This window comes from Melanotaenia boesemani, chromosome 12 (assembly GCF_017639745.1).
Source record: "Melanotaenia boesemani isolate fMelBoe1 chromosome 12, fMelBoe1.pri, whole genome shotgun sequence".
Classification (NCBI taxonomy): Eukaryota; Metazoa; Chordata; class Actinopteri; order Atheriniformes; family Melanotaeniidae; genus Melanotaenia; species Melanotaenia boesemani.
The window spans coordinates 10,395,410-10,411,758 of NC_055693.1; the positions used below are offsets into that span (position 1 = coordinate 10,395,410).

The window sequence follows — 16,349 nt, forward strand, 5'->3', positions numbered from 1 at the left end:
CACATAGATTTTAATTTAGCCATTTTCACACATTCTTTGGATTCTGAATGTTTTAAAAATTTTAGGGAATGCAGAACAAATGCAGATTTTACTCAGGCCTCTGTAATATCTCCAGAACAAGTCCAAACAACAAGTATTTGCAGCAACAAAGCTAGTTGATCGAGTGTGCACAGTGATAAAAGCTGCAGCTTCATTTTTCTTTCTGCTGACCTGTTAAAGGTTTTCCATTTGTTACTCCCTATTATTTGTACTTCACTTTTTAATAGACATTGACAATAACGCCAAATGAGTCTTCGTTAGGGAGCACCAAAGTTTGAAAACCTTTATAGTTCAGTGGTGTAGCTTGAAAATGCAAAGGATACCAGCCAAATGGAAGTAATTCTTTAAACAAGAGCATGATATTTTTTCGTATTTCTTTTATTGATGTCAGAGTCAGAATATTGTGCTGCTTCTTCTCAAAACGCTACTGTGAACTAAAGAATAAATGTTCTGCTCCCCCTCAAGAATGTCTGAGTTTAGATAATCAAAACTAATAATGACATAACCAACTAAATTAGTACTGTCTTCTTGTTTGGCATTACAGGATCCTCTTCATATGATTACTGCTAAACCAGGTTCAGCAGATCCCTCATAAGCAAGAATGTTATTGCTTCTTATGTGTTATGTGTTGGCTCTGCGATGGACTGGTGACCTGTCCAGGGTGTACCCTGCCTCTCACCTGCTAAAATGCTGGGATAAGCTGCAGCTTACCCGCGACCCGTAATGGACCAAGCGGTCAGAGAATGAAAGAATGTGTGAATACCGCATAGAAGCAAGACTTGAACTACCTTGAACTTGAGACACTTCTTTGGAATAAGCATGGGATAGCACCCCACGGTTATACTGTACCTTCAGGTAGTGTGAATCTAATTCATTTGTAGGCAAGAAACAAGATTTTGGTAGCAAACCTTCTGGTCTATTGATAGTTTGAGTTATATTGACCAATCACGTCACTGCAGGCTTTGGTTGTATGCAGGTCAATTGGAGAGCAGAAGAGGCTTACTACAGAGGCCAAATCAAGTTCTTGAAAATTATTAGCTATGGTCTGATGAGGATTAAGCCATTTGTCAACTTCTTTTTAAAATTTATCTGGATTTAAAAAAGACTTATATTCACAGACTTATATTCACTGGCTATTTCAAAGCCCAAAATAACTTGTTGTGCTATTAGAGGCACAGAATCAACTGATAACCAATGAGTTTTCTGATTGCGCCACAGGGCTTGATTTCCAGCTGCGGTTGCTGCAGCATGTTAAAAACTGTCTTCTAGTGTCAAACTCATGCACATGCATTCTTCTGCACTAGAAGACTGAAACATCCAAGATAAGCATCAGTATGCACAGTACATTTTTAAGTAGGATGGACTGAACGGTTTAAGATTTCATCCAACCACATGATGTGAATATATATCTATAAAGAATGAGAATAATCTGGACTGATTCCTTGTTTTAAAAACTATTTTACACAAATTTCTACCAGCCTGGTTTAGAGAAGAACAGTGTTTGATGTGGTATAAACATCAGTTTATCTTCATCCATTTATTTGAGCTTATATCCAATTTGTACAGAATAAAGAGAAACATCTGGTGCTGCTAATCAGACTGTAAAATCATTCAAACACATGGAATTAAAGTGAAAACAACAGCAACAGAAATACAGACAGCATGAGCTGATGAAGACTGACGAAGAGGATGATGTCTATGAAGACGGTGATATAGATTTTAAATAAAGGTCCTACCTGAACCAAAAGTCTTTTTTTAATTTTTATCCTGATCCAGATTCAGATTTCCGCCTTTCTTCCTCTTCTTTCTGTATCTCTCGGTTCTACTCGACCGTGTTCCACAGCTGTCGTATTTTTACGAACCAAAGAACAGCCACACACACCCACCGCTTACTTTGAGTTTGTGTGTGCAAGGGAGAGAGAATGTATCAGGTGACCGGAGCAAGAGTGGCATGTGTCATCGCCATCTGAACCCACGAACCAGCATCAGATGTGTGTTTCTCTGAATGTGTGTGTGTTACTTTTTAATCCCGCTACTGCCATTTCCTCCAGAGAGAGGGAACTCTATCCCCAGGGAACGAAAGAGATGGAGAGAGAAAAGATGTCCACACACTACTTACAGATTATACTGGAGGTTTAAAGATTAAATTACTTTGCTGTTGTGTGTATGCGATGAGATCAGAGAGCAGTTGTTGGTTCACACATCTCCTATTACAATGTGTGTGTGCATATTTATATTGTATAACTCTTGTTGCGAGGACATTGATCTTTGAACACACTCATATTGTGAGGATGTCCCCTCCTGCTGGAGACAAACAGCTAATCCTAAATTTCTAAAACATCTTATTTTAGGGTAAAGTTATGGTCAAAGATAAGAAGTAGTAGTTACTACAGAATAAGTCTCCAGAGGATTCAAGTAGGTCAGTGAGTGAGTTTGCATGGTTTTGCATGCTATGTTTTTTGTTTGTACATGCACATTTCAGAAACAAGGATGAAAGATGTGATGAGAAACTTGAATATTTAAGCTGGAATACAACATAAACCAGGAAACTACTGCAAGGCAGTTACTAATTACCTCTGTGTCTGCAGCCAGGAGAAATTAAAATAAAAACAAATATACAAATGTCAAGAACATCTGTGGCTTTTTTGGAGCTATGAGTTTCTTTTGGTGAAGCTACTGCACACATGTTTCAGAACAGATTAGCAGCAGGAGCAGGTTGGGTCAAGAGGGAATTACTGAAGAAATGATAATGTGTTGCACAGCTGGGGAAAAGGAGCCCCACTCATCTCATCATCAATTTCTTCTCCATTCTAAATGAACTTCAAGGTGACACCATCCCTACAGTCACTATGGGGTGCCCTGTCCTATTTACTGGTAAAAAGGTAATCTAACATGGAAAAGTTTATACTTTTTCACAACAAGTTTTTAAAAATTTGTTTGAGGAAAGAATTCCATTTGTGGAAGTTCCTGCTATTGCTCATGTATTTTTCATTTTATTGGAACTCAGTCATCACAAATTCCACTTGTGCATTACCTACTTTCATAAATTACAATAGGTATTAAATAATTTCTTTACCCAATATTGCAAAAAAGTACCCAGTAAGAGCCAGAAATGGCCTCTCAGGTAAAAACTGTGAACCTTTCCTTAAATATAAAGATAAAAAAAAAACCTCTCATTCATAGCTGAAGGTACACAATTTACCTTTAAATAACATTAAGGTAAAGGAAAAATCAGACTGAATTCATTGTGTTTGAATTCAATGTATTTGTCACTATTTTCTCCACCAAGTTCTTCTGCATCTTCACAGATATGCCCAACATAACTCCTTGCTAAACAACTTTCTGGAGTGTATAATTTAAACAAAAACTTCCTCTTTTTTGTTTTTTTTTTTTGCTCAGAAGTTGAAGTTATTTTAGATAAAGAAGATTACTCTTCCGCCCCATTCCGATTAGCTGTTAGCTTAGCTCCCTTCACAGTCTCAAGGAAGCATAACTAACAGCACTCTGACTGCTTTTACTCAGGGTAGATAGTAACAAATCCTACATACTGTATTTCACTCAATCTACTTTAAAAAGGAGAAAAAGAATATGAATATACTACTAGTTTTTGTGTTTTAGCTATGCTGGAAGTTACATGTTTAACCTTAAAGCAGAGTCACATTAGGCTTTTCTCTTTCTGCGTCCACTGTTAAGCTAAGCTAAGCAACGCTAATAACATCCTAGCATTTTCCCGCATTTTCCCGCAGATTTACGCAGATCATCTGTCAGTATATTTTCCATTATAATTAACATCAGAGGAAACTCAGTAACATAAATTCATCCTCATTTTTCACATATGCCATTAAAAAGGTTCAGGTGGGTACAAGTGAAGCCCTGATGTGCCCTGTTTTGCCTCTGGGAGTCTAGTTTAGTGTAGTTCTTCACCTGCTTCCCAATGCGGAAAAGTCTGCAGCTGACATGACTGCGGCTACAGATGAAGCCTGGAAGAACACGGGATATTAATACACCAGTGATCCTACAGGGAGGAGAACCCATCTCCCTACCTTCATCTGCTTCTTAAACATTTCTTACCCAAAGAGAGAGAGAATGATAGAGCAACATAGAAAGAAAGGGGATTTGCTGATGGCAGCGTTAGACATCACACTGCATTATTATTATGCAGAGAAACACACACATTAGCATAACAAGCCTGTATATGCGAATGTGTGTATGTCTAAGTAGGTCACATTCAGATCCTTCTTCATCCAAAATGAACAAATGCGCACACACACACACACACACACACACACACACACACACACACACACACACACACAGTAGACCAATCAGGAATATGAAAGCAGGCAGGAGCCCTCCTGTCTGGGTCCCAGTAGTAAACAGTAGAAAAAAATAGAGGTAGAACAGTCGCAATCACTTGCAGTAGAAATTTCATTAGAACAACGTTAAAACCGTATATAAAAATGTTAAACACTGCAAACTACTTATTAGACTTACAGACTTTAGTGTCATTCAGATTCACACTGATACAGCGCCTGTCAGAATTAAACTTTGTTGCTTCGACTTCAGATATGCATAGATTAAAGAAACAGCAGCAAGATTATTTAAAACAGAAAAAATAGAATAAATAATATATGTAAAGTCTAAATTTAAAGTCTAAGTCTATCTGGGATGGTTTAAAAAAGGACAATATTTGAAACCAGTTTCCTATTTTGTTGTTTCTTCTGAATTTCTATGGTTTAAAGGGCCATCTATCATAAATAATATTTATTGATCCATTGTGTGTTTGTCTCATATTACCCAAGTATTAATAATGTTTATGAAATACTACAGTCACAAGAAAAAAAGAAAGTGAATCTTTTTTTTTTTTTTTAATTGTACGGTTTTATGTAAGAAATAATAATTAATCTTCTGGTCCTTACCAGGTCTTAAACTGAGTAAAAACAACCTTAGATGAACAACAATACATGACATAGTACACAGTGTTGACATTTCTTTAACAAAATTGACACCCCATGATTAAATATCTTCTAGAAAGTCTTTTATCAGCAAGAAACTGATGAAATGAAAATTTCTGTGTCAGTCTCACATCTTGATGGAGGAATTTTGGTAATTTTTCTTTACGATTTTGCCTTAGTCCATTGAGATCTACACACATTAATTTATTCAGATATCTCATAAGGACCTACTAAATATTTCATTCAGGCTGACATCTAAACTTTGACTAGAACATGTTGATTCTTTTGTGTTAATTTGGTGATTTGCTTTGGGTCATAAAACCTGTTGTATGATCCAGTTTTGACCAAGTTATAACTGTCAGACAGATGACCTCAGATTTGACACTAGAGCATTTTAGTAAACAGAGGAATTCGTGGCTGGATAAATAACTGCAGGGTGCTCTGGTTTTGTGGCTGCAAACCAAGTCCAAATCATCAGCCCTCCACCACCGTGCCTAACAATGGCTTTGATGTTTATGTGCGAGTAACCAATGGGGTAAGAGCGTAGGAACCAGTACGACCGACTAAAAGGTTGCATGGCTGTAAAAATGGCGGAAGGTTTCAAAGACACAGCATACTTGTTTTAGGGGCCTTACACACCATTTACTATACATCTGCTTTCAATCTGCTGTGATCTCAATATGACCAAATATTAACCTCGTCTACTGTTGCTGTGTTTATAATTCTGTTAACACCCTACGTTCTCTAATGTGCCCCCTAGTGGAATCCTGTGGTAATAAGATACAAAAGCAAGTATGTAAACAATTACTCTCACAATGGAGCTGGTTGTCTACGTGAATACAAGGTCAAAAAGCAAGTGTATTTTCTTAAGATGACAGTTCTTGGGAATATTAACAGCTGTCTTGAATATTTTCAGCCTGGAAAAATATTTCTCCAAACTGTTTGGAAATGGCCTTACTACCCTTCAAAAACAGATAGAAAGCAATAATTACTTCTCTAATGTCATTTTTTAATGTTTTTCATCCTCAGCTGAATGTCCAACAACGGAAAAATGACAAATTTCTATCTTTATAGATATGCTCATACTGACTGATAATCAGTTTATTGAAACCATTTAATTAGCAGCAGCTGGCTGCTACTTAACTTTGGGGTCAGATACATGTTTTGTATTTGTGACGCATTTGTATTATAAACAGCCGAGTTTGTCTCATGCAGAGTTGTGGCACATGTAAACAAACTGTGGTCCACACACCACAGCGCACTGAAAGAGGTTAATCAGTTTAAATAAGAAGAGACAAGCGCAGTACAAGGAAATCCACTGTGTGCGTTTTGTGGGTCTCATGAATGCACACGTTGCGCTGTGGAGATGAGCAGCAGTGTGTGGGTAATCACAGCAGTCACGCTACCTATAATGAGAGGAATGTCAGAAGCAGACAGGAAGAAGCAAAAGATTCAGTTGTCCAATTGCAGCCTTCCTTAAATTTTAAAAGTAGTTGTGCCCAAGAATCTTCTGGAAGAACAAGGCGCTAGAATCTATAGCTGGTGCTGGCATTCCTGGAAAAATATCCTCCTCTAAGAGAGCCAAGGAATTCAGATTTTCAGGTCAAGCACGCATAAGACGATCATCATAGGAAGCGAGAAAGTGAGAAAGGGAAGGCAGCGCAGCCGGTCGCAGAGTTTGTAGCAGTGATCTGAAGAAAGCAAATTTTTGTGTTTAAATACTAAATATCCACAGCCGAAAAAATCTCATCCGTTTTTACTGTGCACATCCTGAATGGGAATTCCTGAAATAAAAAAAGATTATAAATCCTGTAGATATTAATCAACCCATTTTGAAAAGATGTTTATGAATCTTTCTGTGTGTAAACCCCCTGAATTGTCTCAACAGCAATAAGAAGCTCACATTTGTGTTGCTTTTCAAAAATTATCTGATGTCTGATTGCACTATATAACAGTTATTTTGACAAAATTATCACCATAAAATATTTAAACAAGCTCAATTTATATGAAAATACTAAAAAAAAAAAAAAAAAAAAAAAAAAAACACAAGACATCACCAGTTAGGCTGCTGTCAGACTCAGTTTTCTTCACATGTCATAACATCTTCTCCTCAAACTGTCAACTAAATTTCTTATCAGACATTTCAATTCCTATCTAGTTTCTGCTGTTTTAATTCAGAAGTCTTATGCACTCCAGATTAAATAGCTCCCGAAATGAGATTCATTGGTCCAGATTTGTATGCAACCATTCTAAAATCATCATCATCATCCTCTGATCCTCTGGCAACTATGTGCTAATTTTCAGCCTGAACATCAGTCTAAAACCTCAGTTTAAGGTTCCCATCAAGGTCACGGCCTCTGGAACACGCAATCCTCACAAACAAACTAACATGGCACACACCTGTGTGCACACATTGTGAATGAAATGATGAAGCCACATAAAAATAAAATAAAATTTAATTGCGACTCTAGGTGGCTGAATGTGTAGCTCAAACAGAAATAAACAGAAGGATTTCCTACCTCGACCCAGGAAACTACCCCACATCATGGACGGGAAGACAGCTGTCTCACCTCCTCCGCCTCCTCCTCCTTCCTTTTTTGCTCAATCATCTGTTCCCCCAATAACTTAAACCATCGAAGAGAAAACTCAAAACAAACTGCGGAGGGTCGCCGCCTTTGTGTGTGAATGTAGAGACACGTGTGTGAGAGCAGAGGAGGGCGACCGACACAGCCAAACAGAGACGGAGTCTACAGTGTGAGTGAATCACTGAGGTGATGCTATTCAGGGTAAACAGTGATGACAGTCCCTCTGTCTCATTGGAAATCCCTTTCTTGCTCTCTCCGTCTGTGTGGCTCACACTCTCAGCCAGTTCATATCGATAAAAAAAGAGGGGGAAAGGAAAGGAAAAAAGAAATAAACATCTGTATTTTTTAACATCTCATCTACCTCTCCTAGTTTTCAACTAGACATTTCTTAGATTTTTTTTCTTTAACTGCTGTACTACATCAAAACTAGTTGTATTTATCCCAGCTTAACCAATTGTTGACAAGTCTCTTTAACCCTTTTGTATAATAATACTTCCACTTGGTCTTGACTTTTACTCCCACCATAGTTCCAAAACAAAAAACAATTTTTTTTACTACCTTTGACTTTAACTTGTAATCATACCTGTTCCATTAATTCTCAAACTTTACAGGTACTATGAATTCTTCACTTGTTCCTGTTTGGTGACCAGTTTTATATCACATTTGAAATATTCCAACCAAAGATGCATTAATCAATAATAATAGCCTAATAGCCCCTTAGCCCTCTTATAGATAGAAATGAGTAAGATCCTCTGTTTATATCAGTTATCTACATTACATACCTTGAACTGTCCCTATGCCTTGTTACACCCTAACTTGCTAATATCCTTCTACTTCAGGTAGATAGTGGACAGTTAAGGGACAACTAGAATAGGAGGCACATCAGTAGCCATGTTCAAGCAAAACACCAGTCTGTGTTTCCAAAAATGGAATAAAATGTAAAAAAGTGTCTCGGAACATCCATATAGGCCATCGTTATTAATGGTAGCTTCTAAAATATTTTAATTAAACTCAGACAAATGGAAAAGCAACAAAGACTGAGGTTTAACACTGTACACATTGGAGGGATCACAACATGATTATGACTCATCTACCACTCACTGGCTGGATGTTATGTTGTTCCAGTGTTTTGATCTGTCTTGCAGACCTGAGCCGCTTCGGTGTATGACTTACACTAAGATTATGCCTGGCAGAAGGATTGTAGCAGCTGTCGATCTATCTGTCTTCTATCACTTATCCCAGGTCGGGTCACATGGGCGAAAGCTTAAGCCAAGAAGCCTAGACTTCCACCACTTCTTCCAGCTCATCTGTAGGAATCCCAAGGTGTTCGCAGGGCACCTGAGAGTCATAATTCCTTCAGCATGTCCTGGATCTTGCCCGGGGCCGCCTGCCAGCGAGATGTGCCCTGTGGGATTCTGACCGGATGCACAAGACACCTCATCCAGGTCGTTCCCCTTCTCAAGCAGCTACCTTATCAGGGTGGAGAGGTTTGCACATCCCAGTGATCCTGGGAACTCAGTTGTCAGAGGCTTTCTGCCCCTAGTAGGGTCACCCAAGATGAACAGGTCCTAAGTGAGGGACCAGACAAAGACCACCTATGATGAAGAAAAATAGTGGACTTAGCTTTCTCTCACTGGGTTATGAATCATGGAGACCCCCTCTCTGGAGCCAGGACCAAGCTAGGGCACAATGGAAGGCACCTGGTGTCGGGACCCGGACCCATAAGGCACAGCCCAAAGAGGCAACATGGCCTCTCTTTAACATGGGCTCACCATCCATAGGAGAAGGTCAGTTGCAGTGTAAACTGGCTGGTGAGCGGAGGTGGGATCCTTAGCTACAGAATCTTAGGTCAGGTGTGTTGGAGCAGAGAGATATCTAAGACCTGCAGGATAGTGGGCCTTGAGGACCAGGGTTGGGGACCTCTGCCCTAGAAAAAGAAAATATGAAAAAAAGCAATGGCCCTAAATCTGAGCCCTGGGGGACCCTGCATGACAAAGAAGCAGGGAAGCATTCATGCCATGAAAATTTTATCAGCCAGATAAGACTTAAACCACTCCAAAACAGTGCCACAAATGCCTACTTGGTATTATAAGCATGAAAGTAAAATACTGTGGTCTAATGTATTAAAAACAGTAGTTAGGTCCAGCAAGACAAGGATTACATAGTAACACTCAGTAGTGCTGATAGTAAATATTATAATATTTTTAATATAGTATATATAATATTTAATAACAGTGCTAGAAGCACCGAGTCATTGTCTTTGTAATTATTTGTTTTTGGCAATGATTGTGTTGCATTATTCTTTTATTAGAAGCTCTTAGGGCAAAATTATCCCTATCTCCCAATAGTAAAGAACTATTAAAAAATTTCCTGTATCTAGGTTGTGACCCAGATCACCCCCAAAATCTAACCACCTGTTACCTATCCCATTTCTGAGATTTCTTGAAAATTTATCAAAGTTCGTCCATGAGTTTTGAGTTATATTGCTGACAGGCAGTCAGACCAACGCAGCCAAATACATAATAACCACCCAGGAATTTTTCTACTAGCTCAGTCTGTGGTAATCTAAAGTTAAAAGTTTAAAAGGTTATTAAGTTGAGCCCATTTTTTGTTTGCTTGTTACTGTGAAGCTGATTTAAAGAGGCGCACCCTAAAGGAGACATTTATTAACCTATAAGCAAAAAATGCTGCTGGTGTTAGCAATGTTACCATTAATCTCTAAATTGGATTGTATTTAAACAGAGGACATTTCTCCTTATATCTGCCAGCGGATGACTTTGTCACAACTGAATCAGACAGCTATAGCACAGGGAGGCTGATGAGATATGACACAAACCACTCAAGACAGCAGCAGAGTGAATAAAGGACCCCAGTCCCAGGTCTGGTTTAGGTTAAACAAAAGCCTTTGTCCAGTTAAAGATTTTAACTGCAACTCCTTTCAAAGGTTGCCAGAAAACAACATTCAGGGACACAATAAAAGCTGCAACATGTCTGTGTGGGTCATTTTTCAACAGACTTTTTTCAGCTTGGTCGCCATCACTAAAATGTCATCTAAAACTTTAGCAAGACCTTGACCCTTCTTGGTCCAACGTTGTAGTAATCCATCAGTAGTTCCACTAGTTCTACCACCAAATGCTCTATCAATCCAGTTTACTAACAGTTTTGGAGGTCTGGAATCCCTTCATCTATCTAATCCAACACAACTGGTTGTGACATCTCTCAGGAATTTGAGCAGTCATTTCCCAGAGCTCTACTAGTCGTAAAAGCCCTGTACAAGCTCTTGAAGTTATCTCGAGTCTTGTACTGTGTCTTAGAATAGTGTTGAACGCGCTGACATGTTCATTAGTTTAGTTGTGCAGGTCGTGGGTAAGGCGGGCACAGCATCAACCGTTCAAATGCAGTCGGGCTGTATACCCTCATCCAGCCCCCTCACCCCACTGAGCATGTTGTCATCACCATACGCCACTACGAGCGCAAGAATCCGTCAGCAGGGTCTATTCATACACTACAGAATACATCAATGAAGGACCACACATCAACACCTGCTCAATCTCCTCCATCTATCTCTCTCACGCACACACACGGTTGCAATTTGTGCCTATGAATAACTGTATTTCACAGTTCATTATGAATGGGGAATGAGCAGGACAACAAGCTGACCTTTATCAGCCCAAGAGAGGTAATTAGTGTAAACATATTCACACACACAGTCCCATAAAAAACCAAAAAGAAGAGAAAAGGTGAGCTGCGTCTTCACTGCTAGAAAGAGGCGTTCAGTCAGGAGAAATGAGGTCTTCTGGGGGAAGAGAAATTAAGCATGAAAGAAGAGAATACAGAAGAGGAGAAAGGAGAAGGAAAAAAAGAAAGAGGAGGTGAGGAGAGGAGGAGGGAAGAGGAGCTATAATACTGAAAACATTATTAGTCTCATGTGAGATAATCTTTTAACTTGTAGTGAGCATGTGGATCATGGGAATTCACTTCTTTCATTAGCAAGTCAGTTTGTGTGTTTAAGAGTGTGTGTGCCTGCTTGAGCATGTGCAAGAGTGTGTGTGCTGCCTCCTGGTGGTCACTGAGAAAAACATGAAAACTGGTCTCTTCAGAGAGAAGGCGTTCATCCTTTCCACTGTAAAGTTTACAGTGTAACCCAGTATGTTTGTAAAAAGTGAATGTCAGAATGTTTTCCATTTTTATGTTTACAAACCTTTTTCCAGAGGAGTTCCCACTCAATGTGAATATGATACCAGCATTTTTAAAAATGGTTCAGCAGCATCTTAGAGAGACAGACAGACAGACAGACAGACAGACAGACAGACAGACAGATAGATAGATAGATAGATAGATAGATAGATAGATAGATAGATAGATAGATAGATAGATAGATAGATAGATAGATAGATAGATAGATAGATAGATAGATAGATAGATAGATAGATAGGCTTGTCTACTAAACTATGTTAAATATCTGCTTCAGAAGAATAAAAAAAAAGGGAAAGACCATTTAAATAAGAAACACTGCTTTCTGTCTTAATCCTGACTTAGTTTATTTAAAATGGACTGATGCAATGTGCTAAACCTTACTGTGGTCTAATAAACCAAACTGCAAAATTAATTTTGAAAATGAAAGAATGCTCAGGGCCGAAGAGAAGAAGGTACTTCTCTTGATCTTATTATCTTGATCAACATTATACATTTAACAACACTTAAGTGAAAGCTGTGTTTGGGGCTTAACAGATGATGATTTTACTGACTCATTCTAGCTCTCTGGGTATTAGCTAGTGTATTCTGTCAAGTCTGTATCGTCCCTAAGACACACATTAGGTGCCCTTTGGTGTCAGTACTGTGACACCGTGGGCTGTGGTAAGATTTGGCACTGAGAACAGTTACTTCTTATAAACAGGCAACAAAGCCCATATAAGAAGGAGGGGTAAGTGATGGTAAGCTTTTAAATAATGGAGTTTATTATGTTTTTAACACACTATTTCCGCTTATTGGCTTAGATTTAATTAATAATGATGTGACTATTCCATGTGTTGCTTTTCATCTCAGGCTGGATTTAGTATATTTATTTCATCTTAAGAGCTCACAACAATCAGAAGATTTTTAAACATGTTCTGATGCATGAAATCTTATATTTGAAAGAAAATGTGCTTCCTTTCTCAACATGGCTGTATTTTCTCTTTGACCTGCTCTAAACTCTGCAGTTTTAGTGGCTTTTAAGTCCTGTCGAACCAATATTTTTACAGGTTTGCAAGTTCCTGTTTAGGCACCAAAACAACTCAACAAAGTAACCTTAAACAATGAAAAATGATGCAAAACTGTACCTATTTGTAATGTGATACATTTGAGAAGTCCTACGGATGTTTCAGGATGTAATGATTTAGGAGTAATTTGATACACATAACACAGAGAAGTTGTATTTTTTTGTTAAACTACCCCACAGCTGAAATTAGCCCACCTTTTAAAAACAGGTGAAAAATCTCTTTTATTGTTGCCCCTTTCTAAGTAGCTTTTTGTTCACCTCTAAACTTTCTGATTCTCTAAACTGAGTGTGGTCTGACTGCTGTCTACTGCCCCGATTAATGGAAAGTACGCTAGATAACCAGCATCAATAAACCCAAATTATCCCTTTAAGTTAAATTCTACGCTAATAATTTTAACCAGGAAAAAAAAAATACATAGATATAAACCAGCCATGAGATTTCCAAACAATCAACTGATTGATAACTAGAGGTCAAACAATGCACAATAATCAATACACAACTATTGATTTTCATGAATTTCATGTAAGAAAAAAAAAAAAGGATGAGGAACAGAGAAAGTGAAAGTTCATGAAAGTGTGTATTAGCATTGATGTCATCTGACCTGACTGCTGATAGGCTGCTCTGGCAGGTCATTGTCACATGCACTCAGTCTCTCTTTCACACACACAAATGTGCAAATGCACAACCACATACACACACACAAGCACTCCTCTTGGCCTGGAGGAAAACTGAGCTCAGGCCAAAGAGCTTTTCATGGCAAAGCAAACGTCACATAATGGACAGAGAGAAAGACACACTCACTTAAGTTGTGTGTGTGTGTGTGTGTGGGGGGGGGGGGGGGGGGGGGGGGTGTGTGTGTGTGTGTGTGTCCAGTAGAGAGATTTAATCTTTAATCAGTTTCATTGCAGCCTGCACACTGATATGGAGACACAGTATGTAATTACAGCTGCTGCTGCACACACACTAGCATACACAGGTGTATGTGTGTGTGTCAGTGTGAGACTGTCGCTTTGTTTCCTCCGTCTCGTCTAACACCATCCACCAACGTACTGAAATAAACTGTGTGTAGGTTTCTTTTTCTGAAGCATGGAAGAAAACCTCAGTCAGGCCCTAAAAACAAGCATTTTCAAACGAAAGCTTTGCATCGCAGGTTTGACTTACAATCCGGAATATAGTCGTATAAGAAGATTATGATAAAGATGTCACAACAGCAGATTTGTGTGCAGACTAATGCGATACTGGGTTAATTGCAAATATGAGCAATATGTTTGAGAAATATCAGCAGCACCGTGTCCTAGTTTAATGACCTGCTGCTGCCTGCTCCACTTTAAGTATTCTACATCTCACAGCATGTTCTCACTATTGACCACCAGTTTGACTCAAAAAAAAAAAAACTGGGTCTGAATAGCTGATGATGCTCTGAAGCTGTTCCAGTCACACCAAACCAGTGAATAACAGAGGACTGGGAAATTTGAAGATGTTCAGCTGTAATTTCACCAGCAGGAAACACTCACAGTGCTGCTGTTTTTGGCGTATGGATACAGACGGTGTATAAAAAAGATGGAGGTATCTGTATTCTTTAAACTGAAGCAAAAGCAGAGGGGCCTTAAATTTTAATTCTGTCAAATGGTTTATGGAACAGGAGGTTTATGGACGTTTATAGAAAATAATTCTTCTTTTCATGGAGATTTTGTCATCTTCAACTGGTAAATTGACTGTACTTACATTGCTCAAGGTAGTTTTACACTGCAAGTCACAATGACACACACACACACACACACACACACACACACACACACACACACACACACACACACACACACACTCACCATCCCCCCACAGCAAGAAGGTTCCTGATTCAAACATCGAATGTGCCTTTTTGTGTGGAGTTATGTGAGTGGGTTCTCTCCAGATACTCTTCCTTCTCCCCACAGTCCAAAAACATGCATGTTAAGTTATTGCTGTTTCTAAATTTTCCCCTGGAGTGAGCGTGGTTGTTTATCTCTCTCTGTGATGGACTGGCAACCGGTTGCTGAGAAAGGCTCCAGCCCTTCCTGCAGCATAGCCAATGGATGGATAGAAGGAACTAAATATGTTCAGACAGAGTGAACAGAATAATGACTTCTGGAGAAAAATGCAGTGAGCTAGTTTTTTCTTCAGTAGGTAGACGGTTCTACTTTTTTTTTAAAAGGCTGTCTGTTGGAGGCAGGGATGTGTTGGAGTTGGAGTCTAGCTGAAGACAATAGTATATTTTAACAAAGGGGGGTGATGCCAGTTTTTATTTTTATTTATTTATTTATTTGTTTGTTTGTTTGTTTGTTTGTTTATTTGTTTGTTTGTTTGTTTTTTAGGGGGATTAATAGAGGAAAAAGTACATACAATTTTTACTCAAGTACAAATTTATATAAATATTTAATGTTAAAAAAAAGAAGTAATAATTCAACTTCTTTACTTAATTAAAGGTTTTTTTTAAAGTGTAGGTTCTGAAATATACTTAAAGGATAAAAGTAAGAAAAATAACTCCTCAAAGGACAAATGCAGTCAAATGATCCTTACAGCATAATGTAAGCAACACTTTTTGCCAAAACATTGTACTCTTAGAAAATATCTTCCAACTTCCACTGTAAGGAATAACTTATCTGAATCTGTCCTGTCTGCAGCGTTATCTGCCCCACATCCATCCATGTGGTGAGTTACTGGCTATTTTTGTCATCAACATTACATCAGAGCCTCTCTCTGTTTAGTTATGTCACATCATTACATCTTGTTATGTCTGCTGTGTGGGGACGGATACACCAAGGAGTCATTGAAAGTGATACTGTCCCAACAATGTAGGTTCAAATCAATCTTGATGTTTGTGTGGTAGATAAATAGCAAATGTGTGTTAAAATTTAATGTACAAAAGTAGAAAAGTTGGTGCAAAAATAATTGGTTATGTGGTAAAGTGGTTGGTCTTCTTTCCGTTGGAAGGTGGGTGACTGGATGACCACATGTTGAAGTGTCCTTGGACGAGATGCTGAACCAATGCATCCAACATAGTGTGAATTTGTCTTTTAAAGAAAAAGGCAGTGCAAAGCCTGTCTGTTTATTCTGAATTTTGTACCAATGTGTCAAGTACATTATTAGATACAGTATTTACAAGTTACATAAAAAAACTGGTTACTGGTGCGAGATGAGAAGATCATCAGACTTAGTGGTTTTTGTTATCAGGGAACAATGGAAAATACTGCATGAGGATTTTCTACAACAACAAAAAAAAATGAAAACATAAAAAAAAAACTCTAAAACAGTAGCACACATCAGCTAAAACACTGCCGAAATCACCACGGTGACTGGCAGGTGTTGAGGCGGAGCGAACACTCAGAAGCTGGGAGTAAAACTGCAGTAATGATCTGAGTTAATGCAGAGATGGTTTTTCCTTTTAAAGCCCAATCTGAGAGCCTATGCACACACACACACACACACACACACACACACACACACTCTGACCTCTCCCAGGGGGATAGCAG

The 16,349-nt window shown here is 38.6% G+C and overlaps 1 protein-coding gene across 4 annotated transcripts in view; it reads right to left on the reverse strand.

Moving 5' to 3' along the window:
* Nucleotides 1–16,349, reverse strand: part of znf385b (zinc finger protein 385B) — a 63,903-nt gene that overhangs the window by 19,011 nt on the left and 28,543 nt on the right. The window contains exon 1 of one of the 4 annotated variants that reach the window (XM_042002797.1): nt 7,514–7,527. The exons of the other annotated variants lie outside the window; for them this stretch is intronic. The gene's annotated coding sequence lies outside the window, so the exon portion shown is untranslated. Of the gene's footprint in view, nt 1–7,513; nt 7,528–16,349 lie in introns of those variants that run through there. 4 annotated transcript variants of the gene reach the window in all.